We start from the raw sequence: 9117 nt of genomic DNA, 5'->3' as shown, positions 1-9117 counted from the left end.
TGCACGATGTGGGGGGATGTACATGAGCCGAGAGTGATTATGATGATATTGATGTTTGTCTATGTAATTATGCATATCTAGATTTATGAAATGAAAGCTCATGAATGTGATATATGGTTGACATATATGCAAAATTTGACACATTGTACTTTGAGAAGTTTCATGAGTTTTATGTTGATTTTGTTAGTTTAGAAGGATGGCTTTTTATTGAGTGAGGGAAAATGTTTCTCTTGTTACTCTGTTTTCGCTACGGCGAAATTCATGCTCGCTGTAGAGAGAAACTCTCGGGTTTGAGGACCTTTCACCATAATTGGTTCTCGCTGCAGCAAAAATGAATCTCGCTACAGTGAAAATGAATCTCGCTGCAGCGAGATAGTCACTGTAGCATCTCGTTGCAGCGAGAAACTCTCGGGTTTGGAGGAGTAGATTGGTCGAAAACTCGCTGCAGCGAAATTCATTCTCGTTGCAGCTAAAAAGTTTCTGTTTCTGAGTAACAATTTCACTATAGCAAAATTCATTCTCGCTGCAACGAAAAACTTTCTGTTTTGTCTTCTATCTTGTCCAATTATTACCCTATTTTTCACTTCTTGCTACCATATCTGAGCATAGACTTCCAACATTTAGGACTAAATGAGTTAAGTTTAAAATGAGGGGTTTTTTATATGAATGGAACTAAATTGCATTGTTTTGAAACAAGTGCATCATGATTTTAAATTCTCCCTTGTTGTTGTTGCTTGTTCCCTTCCTTGTTCACTCACTAGGTTTATACTCACCATTTTCAAATTCATGTTTTCAGATCACGAGGCAGTCGGTAACTAGGACGAGGTGTCCTTGTAGACTTGTGTCCATCTTTTGGTAGGTGTCTCGGCATTCGGTAGCTGTATATTCCTCCGAGTCACTCCGTTGGAAGTCGAGTGTTATTTTGTTTTGTATAGACAAACTTAATGTAAATTATTAGAATACATGTTGTAGACATTGTATGTAAATTTTTAAGGAGTAATGCCAGTACGAATTGGCAATGTATACCACTATTTTGATTCAAAGTTATGAAATATGACTTAGTGATATTAGATGGAATTATAAGTAAGATAAATAATAGGCTTGCTTGGGTTTAGTGGATTACGTCCATTGGACCCTTGCACCGATCATGGCCAGGAATTTGGGTCGTGACACAACTAATGAAGCTTTATGCAAAAACTTTGCAAAGGAAATGCAGGGTGAATTTGAGATGAGCATGATGGGAAAGTTGAAGTACTTCCTTGGTTTTCAAATCAAACAAAGTGAGGAAGGAATCTTCATCAACCAAGAAAGATATACTTATGATATGCTCAAGAAATTTGATATGCTAAAGTTGAAATCAATTTCCACACCAATGAGTCCATCCACCAAACTCGACTTAGATGAAAAAGGTAAAAATGTAGATCAAAAGCTCTATAGAGGTATGATCGGCTCTCTTCTCTACTTAATAACAAGTAGACCAGATATTCAGTTTAGTGTGTGCTTGTGTGCTAGATTTCAGTCACAGCCTAAAGAATCACACTTAACAGCTATTAAGAGAATTTTTAGATGCCTCATAGACACTCAAGAACTAGGAATATGGTACTCTAGAAACTCAACTCTTAGCTTAGTTGGATATTCAGTGCTGACTTTGCTGGCAGCAAAACTGATAGGAAAAGCACTAATGAAACATGCCAATTTTTAGTAAGGATGCTTGTGTCTTGGTCTAGCAAAATGCAAAACTCAGTGGCACTATCTATAACAGAGGCTGAATATGTATCATTAGGTAGCTGTTGTGCACAAATCCTTTGGATCAAGTAACAATTAAAAGACTATGGAATAATTATGCATAATGTACCAATATACTGTGATAACACAAGTGTAATCAATATATCAAAAAATCTTGTGCAGCACTCTAGGACAAAGCACATTGAAATTAGACACCATTTTATTAGAGACCATGTGGTGAAAAATGATATTAAGATAGAATTTGTGAATACTTTACATCAATTAGCAGACATTTTTACCAAACCTCTGAGTGAAGATAGATTCTGTGAAATTAAAAGAAATTTAGGGATGATCAGTATGAAGGAATTATAGGAAAACCTTTGGCTCTCACATAGAAAACATAGTGCATTTAGTTGACTAAGGAAATCTTAGTCAACTAAGAGTGGTCTGACAGCCTTAAATAATAAGACTCAGTGAGTTTAGAGAAAGAAGAGTAAAATGTGGTAAAAATTTGGGTTTATCGGGTGCAAAAAGAATGAAGAAAAGCTGTCAAAGGTAAAAAACAAAATTTTAGAGGGAAGTTTGAAATTATAAAGAAATAAAATAAGGCAACACTTAAAAGGAAGGTGAGCAGTTTTTTTTTTTTGGTAATAACCGTTGACTACCTCTCCTCCTCTCTCCCTTGAAACCTGTTGTTCTAAAAACAAAAACCTAAATCTTCCTGTTTGCCTCTGAAACCGACTCAAACCCTCAGAAATTTCTATAACCAATATGGCTAGAACATCTCAGAGCAAAGAGATATCAGAGAAGAAGAAAGGGAAAAGGCCAATGGAGGAAGGAATAGGAACTGAAAGTCTGAAGAAGAAACTGAAAATCATGCCTGGTTCAGTGAAAGATATATCCAAGAAACTAAGAGAAAAGAAGCAAAAAACTGATAAGAAGAAAGAAACAGAGCCTTCACTCCACAAAGGTACCAATTCTTCTTCTTCGAAATTTAGGAATAAGTTGCATGAGTATAGATTCAAAAATATCGAGAATGCACCAATCTTCTATGGGAAATTTATTGATTGGAAGAGTTTTAAGGAAAATGTCAAAATCCAAACTAGCTTATCTGAGTACTTTGATGAACTAGAATTAAAAGGTTACAGCACCTTTAAGAATAGGTCTTATAGTCCAAGTATGGTCAAAGAGTTTTATTCTGGAATTGCTTTGAAAAGAAAGGAATTAATAGATTCTGATGATTATGTAGAAGATGGTTTGAATGTTTATCTGAATGGAAAAGAGTTTATTGTGACTGCTGAGGATTTAGGGAACCTGCTAAAAATAAAATGTAAAGAAGGTGAATTTGAACTGCTTGAAAAATATGATCCATCCTCATTGTGGGAGATTATTATTGGAAAGAAAGAAAAATATTCTTCAAAAAGTAATTTTGGTTTGATAACTAGTCCTTAGATTAGGATTTTACATTATTTTATAACAGCCAATATACAGGGTAGAAGTGGAAGCCTTAGCTACATCAGCCTTTAGGACCTCTGGTTGATGGAGCATGCTTTTAATGGAGTATTTTTGAATTTGGGAAGATTTATGATTGAGAAAATGAGAAGTGCCTACAGACTTGATAAGGTCAATCTGCCATATGGGAATGTGATTACATCCCTTGTGCCAAAAAAGGGAATATGGGCAAAGCTGTATGGTATGGACTTGGTAAAAACCAGAGATCAAGTTATTCATTATGGCAGCTTCGTTAAAATGGGGTATGTGCTTGATGGAGAAAAGTTCATTAAAACCTCTAAAATTGGCCCAAGAAAAGAACACAATCTGCCTACTCAACCTGAAAAAGCTCCCTCCAGATTTTCAAATGAAGTGATTTTTAATCTGCTCATGAGGATTGATGGTAAGCTGACTGACCAAGGAGTGAAGCTACAAAAAATGGAAGATAAAATCACTGAGTTGGAAAACAAACTAAAGGAGAAGGAAAACATGCCATCTGAACTTGTGGCTGCAGACAATTCTACCACATCCAGCACGTACCTACACAACAAGGTGCTGAAAGTTTAGCTAAGTTAGTAGAAAAATCTGTTCCTCATGTTGGAAGTTCTGGCATTCAGACTGAAGCTTCCACTCACAAATCTACCAATCCTGCTCTGCAGACTGAGAACTATCCCTAAGGGGTTGATCAACCAGCCAAGACACCCTCCCCTGAACCTCAAAGCAACAATGATTCAGAGACAGATAAACACGAAGCCTTTCCTCCAAATTTAGAGGAAGTTTCCATCATGGATATCTACCACCAAATGGATAAGGAGGGACAAGTTGAAACAGACACTGCCAGGATAGAAACTCAAAAGGATGGTGAAGGTGTAGGAAAAGGAAAGAAATCTGCATTAGCTACTAGAGTAAAGACAAAAGCAAGGAAAGCCAAAGCCATTGCAGCACCACCAACTGAGGCAAAATTACCAACCAAAGGCAGGAAGACTATGGCAACCAAGACAGCTTTTCTCAAGAGAAGAAAGTCTTTCAGGTTGGTAGAGAAATCCAGACCAATTTCAGCCTCCTCTCCAATCCCTGTCTCAGACAAGTCCTCACCAGAACCTTCCCCAAGACAGTCATCACCTCTCCGAGAGCCCTCTCATTCTCCTCTCAACCCTTTCTATAGCACTGAGTCCTCACCCTCTGACACATCAGATGAATAGAAGCCCCTACCTTTGATGTTGACAAAAAGGGGGAGTAGAATGGGTGCAAGAACCAGAGAATAAACTTAAAAAAAAATGTTAGGGTAAAGGAAACAAAAAGGAACTTAGGATAGGAAATAAGGCAGAATCAGGGGTGAATGAACTTAGAAAAATAGGAGATAGGAAGCAAAAATAGTCTAGGGGCAGTTTTAAAATACTTGTTGATTAACTATTATTTGTGCCATGGTGGCACTTAAACACTCAGTTTTAATTCTGTTATTTATGAGGTTGTATGTGCAAAATGAATGTTGATATAACTATGTTACTTAATTGCTAAAAATTGAAGTCTGCTGATTGTTTGCTATTTTGGTATTTTGACTGTCATGAACAAAATCTGCTGGTGCTATGCTAATATTGATTTACATGCGGATAAATGATTTTTGTTATGGCATTGTGGATAATTTCTGTTTGAAAATTGATATAGATGGTGTGTATAGTATATCATTTGAAACATGAATGATGTAGACTAAATCTGAAATCAATAAATTGTTGACAGTTGCTGGAACATTGATGAAAATCTGTCAAAACTTGCAGCTAAAAATTTCTGGATGCAAATCACTCTATATTGCTACACATATGTATACTCTAAATGCACAACATCATTTTCTATATGACAAAAATAAAATTTACTAGAATAAAATAAGCAAAATATGCACACATTAAAGGGGAGCTTATACTTAGGAGGAGTAATCCTCATTTTCTACAGAAAACTAAAAAGAATTAAAATGACACTATGCTATTAATCAAGGAATGTTTTGTCATCATCAAAAAGGGGGAGATTGTTGGCTCCATTAGTTTTTGATGATAATAAAACATTCTCATTTATTTATGTCTAATACCTTTACTTTAGTGTGCAGGAAATTAATTTATTAACTCTTCAAAGAATATTTTGGAAAGAAAAAGAGGGATCAAATCAACAAGATGTAACTAAATAACAAGGAGGAAGCTTATTGGTGAAACAAGGAAGAACGTTGGTTGACCAAATTTTAAATTGAAGAAATAGCGGGCTGAAGAGTTTGAGAAACAGAACCAATTTAGTCGACCAAGTTAGTCGACTAAGTGCTCTCTGCCAAGATCTGCAAACTAGAAATAGAATCAACTTAGTCGACCAAGTTAGTCGACTAAGAACTCTTTGTTTGCAATTTGAACCAGAGCACTACAAGATAGATTAATGGCTAGAACTCATCCTCAAATGTTTTCAACAGCCATAAACTGTCAAATTGCCATCAGAGTTGCATCTCCAAGTATCAAAGGGTTTTCCAATAATGAGAAACAAGTTTTTTTAGAAGCCTTGAATGACATTTAAGCTATAGAAAGTAGAAACACTAGAAAAGCTTCACTGCACTTATCTGCACTTAAACGCCTACTCTTTGCATTTGTATTTTGGTCTCAATCTTGTACCAATCAGATCAACCAGTGATCATAGGTATCTTTTTTTACTACTTCTCTTGTATTCTTAGAGTGAGGGAGTCACTCTAAGGGGTTATTCAAGCTTGGGATAGCTTGATTGTTGTAGGTTGTGGTTGAGCCTTGAAAAACCACTTTGGGTTTTAGTTGAGCCCGTGAAAAACTAGTGTAAAAGGTTTTTGGCTGAGCCTGGTAAAGCCCATTGTAAAGCTTGATGAAAGCTTGTGAATTTCACCGGTCCTTAGTAGATTTGTGGGAAAATCCTTGGTTGGATAATCAAGGTAGTGGATGTAGGTCTTGGACCGAACCACTCTAAATTATTGTGCATCTTATGCTCTGTTTTTATTTTCATAAGTTCTAAAAATTAGTTTCCAATATTGTTAAGAGCCAAATTATACTATTCACCCCTCTCTAGCACATATTATAGGGACCAACATATTCTTCATCTTATAAAGAGAATTCAAATATGTCATTAATTCTAGTTGCACCGCAATCAAATCAACCTCAAATTATCAATCATGCGTGTTTACATAACCATTTACAATTCCTCTACCTTGATCTTTCATCAAACCTTTCAACATTCAAGTATTTATCCCACCATTTACTATGGGTCTAAATCATTAATCAATCTCTATTTGGCTTTACATACTTCCATACAAATCCCATTCAGGCATTTCATAATACATAAGGATCAAAATGTTTTATCCATTTCATATATATTCAACATTGCAGATGATTCAAATCCATTAACCGATAGAACTATATTCTTGAAATAATCTCTAATATTTTCATGATCGAGTGTGCTCTAAGTAATTTCAACTTACACCACAATGCATTTCAATAATTAACGATATTGTTGCATGCATCCTCATGACTTAACTGATCTTTATAATTCCCAAGTTATAACCAACTTATTAGTCATATGTCACATGCAAACATACTTTACTTTAGATTCCTCAAATTTATTTTAAATGTCGAACCTCATCGAGTCTACTTAATGGTAAGATAATCATTGCCTTAAACCAACATTTCCAAGCATCCTTATATTTGCAACATATCTTTGTACTTATGTTACATATCAGTCACGAGCCTTAACTTGACTACATAGCCATTTGCTTTTTGAGCTTTAATGTCTTCTTGTTATGAAAAATCTCTCAAATTTTTCTCATCAGGGTATTCACAAGGTGGATACAAGTCCATAACTTATGGTTCAATGCCTAAAGTAGTGAGCACAATCCATCGTTAGAGTTGTACCCTTATTTACCAATCATAACTCCCTTTGCTCATGTACTTATACATTGCTTGGTTGCTCACAAACCACTCATGGCCATCCCATTTCATCCTTTTACAACAAGTTAAGCTAGTATATTCTCTTATGCTTTTCCATATACTTCCAAAACACTTAAACATTTTCTTTAATACATTCTCATTGAGAACTTAAACAATCGAAGGCTTATCTTTAAAGCCACTCACAACCTTAACAATTTAATATATGCTTAATAGCATTTTAGCTTATTGGTCCCAATAGACATCATTTTCAAATCTCCTAAGGTGTCATTGTCCTTAGTTCGGACCATACAAAATTCATTTAGTATATTTGCATCTATTACCCTTATGCTTTTTATGCTTGTCATAACAACATCCACACTTCTCCCATTATTTATCTTACTTCTCATTCATTATTTCCTTAGCCTTTAATAAGGCTTAATCTCTTGTCTCCCTTATTTCTTAGGATTTGACTTTAATCTGTGTAATGCTTATCTTAATACTTCATATGGTAATTTATCTTAGGAACTTTCTAACTCCCTTTTTTGTTTCATACCCTTATATAAGGTAATAAAGAAACTTTTCAATTCATTTATATAAATACTTTCCAAAACCTTACAACTCCAATCAACAAAGCTAAACATCAAGTCTACTAACCATAACTCCGTTTGCAAATCCATCTCCATGCCACTCACATCTTGTTCTTCCTTCTTCACATAAGATGTTCCTAGCACTACGATGCTGAGAGGTCAGCATTGCGGCATTGCAGCCATTGGAAATTTACTTTATCAAAACAATTCTCTAAACTTGTAAATTACAACTCCAAGTGTATGCCTGTATATTGATAACCTTTACATATTTCATGATCATGAAAACTATAATTTGCAAAACTAACGTTCTATCATACGTACGCTATCAGAACGTTAATTTCAACATATCTATTTCACTCCTTTTGTGGTATGTCAAAATCATTGTTTAGGCATATTTCTATACTAACAATCATATTCCTTTACCATAACATTTAGTACAATCTGATTAAGCAATTGTCTCCAAATAACTCTTAATACATAAATATCAAATTGTACACCGCTTAATGTTAAGATCTTGACTTTACTCATCGATCCTTAACCAATCACATCTATAAAGTGAATAATTTACTTAATTATCTCATTTTGCCCTACCGGTCATAAGATCAAAGTTATCCTAAACTTAGGATGCAGAACTCCCTCTTAGAGCATGTCCAACAATCAACATCTTCTAAATCCCTTACCTTTGAGGAGATCACATTCAAGACTGATCGTTTTTATCATGGGTCGCACTTTGAACCAAATAGACTTTTAAATTGATCTTTAAAACAATTTGTATATCAAGCTCAAATATATAACTCCATATGGCATTTAGTCTAGAATCAACATTTCTTAGTCATTTGACTTTAAGTTGCCAAATCCATAACTAGCTCTTTCATTCATTGGCATCGTGCCTATCATAGCAAAATTTAAGCTCATCCTTAGAGCAGATTTGTTTACTAGCCTTTTACTTGAGGACCACACATCAATTATAACAATCACTGATTTTCATCGTTGAGCTAATTCAACACCTTTTTTTTTCCTATAAACCATAATAGGTCAAATCAATTCTTGGGATCTCATAGTCACTTAATTGAAATCAAAACCAGCTCCCTCTAAGTTGCTGTACACATATTCAACACATATACACCTATAAAATATTTCGGAAGCCTAACGCCATTTATTTATGGGCATGGCAAGCCCAATCAACATAGTGCACTTACATTCGTGCACATAAGTATTGGTTTACACCTCCCTTAATACTCAAAGTTATAAACCTTAAGTGAATCACAATAATCACTATTCATTCCAATCAAGGTACGCCCTTTATTACCATTATTGTACGTGCTCCTTCATATTAACCTCAATAATAATCCAATGTCATCCACTTTCTTTCCATTGACAATCATGAGCTCAAATTT

The sequence above is a fragment of the Theobroma cacao genome, chromosome 10, assembly GCF_053813885.1.
Source record: "Theobroma cacao isolate CCN51 chromosome 10, ASM5381388v1, whole genome shotgun sequence".
Taxonomy (NCBI): Eukaryota; Viridiplantae; Streptophyta; class Magnoliopsida; order Malvales; family Malvaceae; genus Theobroma; species Theobroma cacao.
This window is presented reverse-complemented; position numbering follows the sequence as displayed.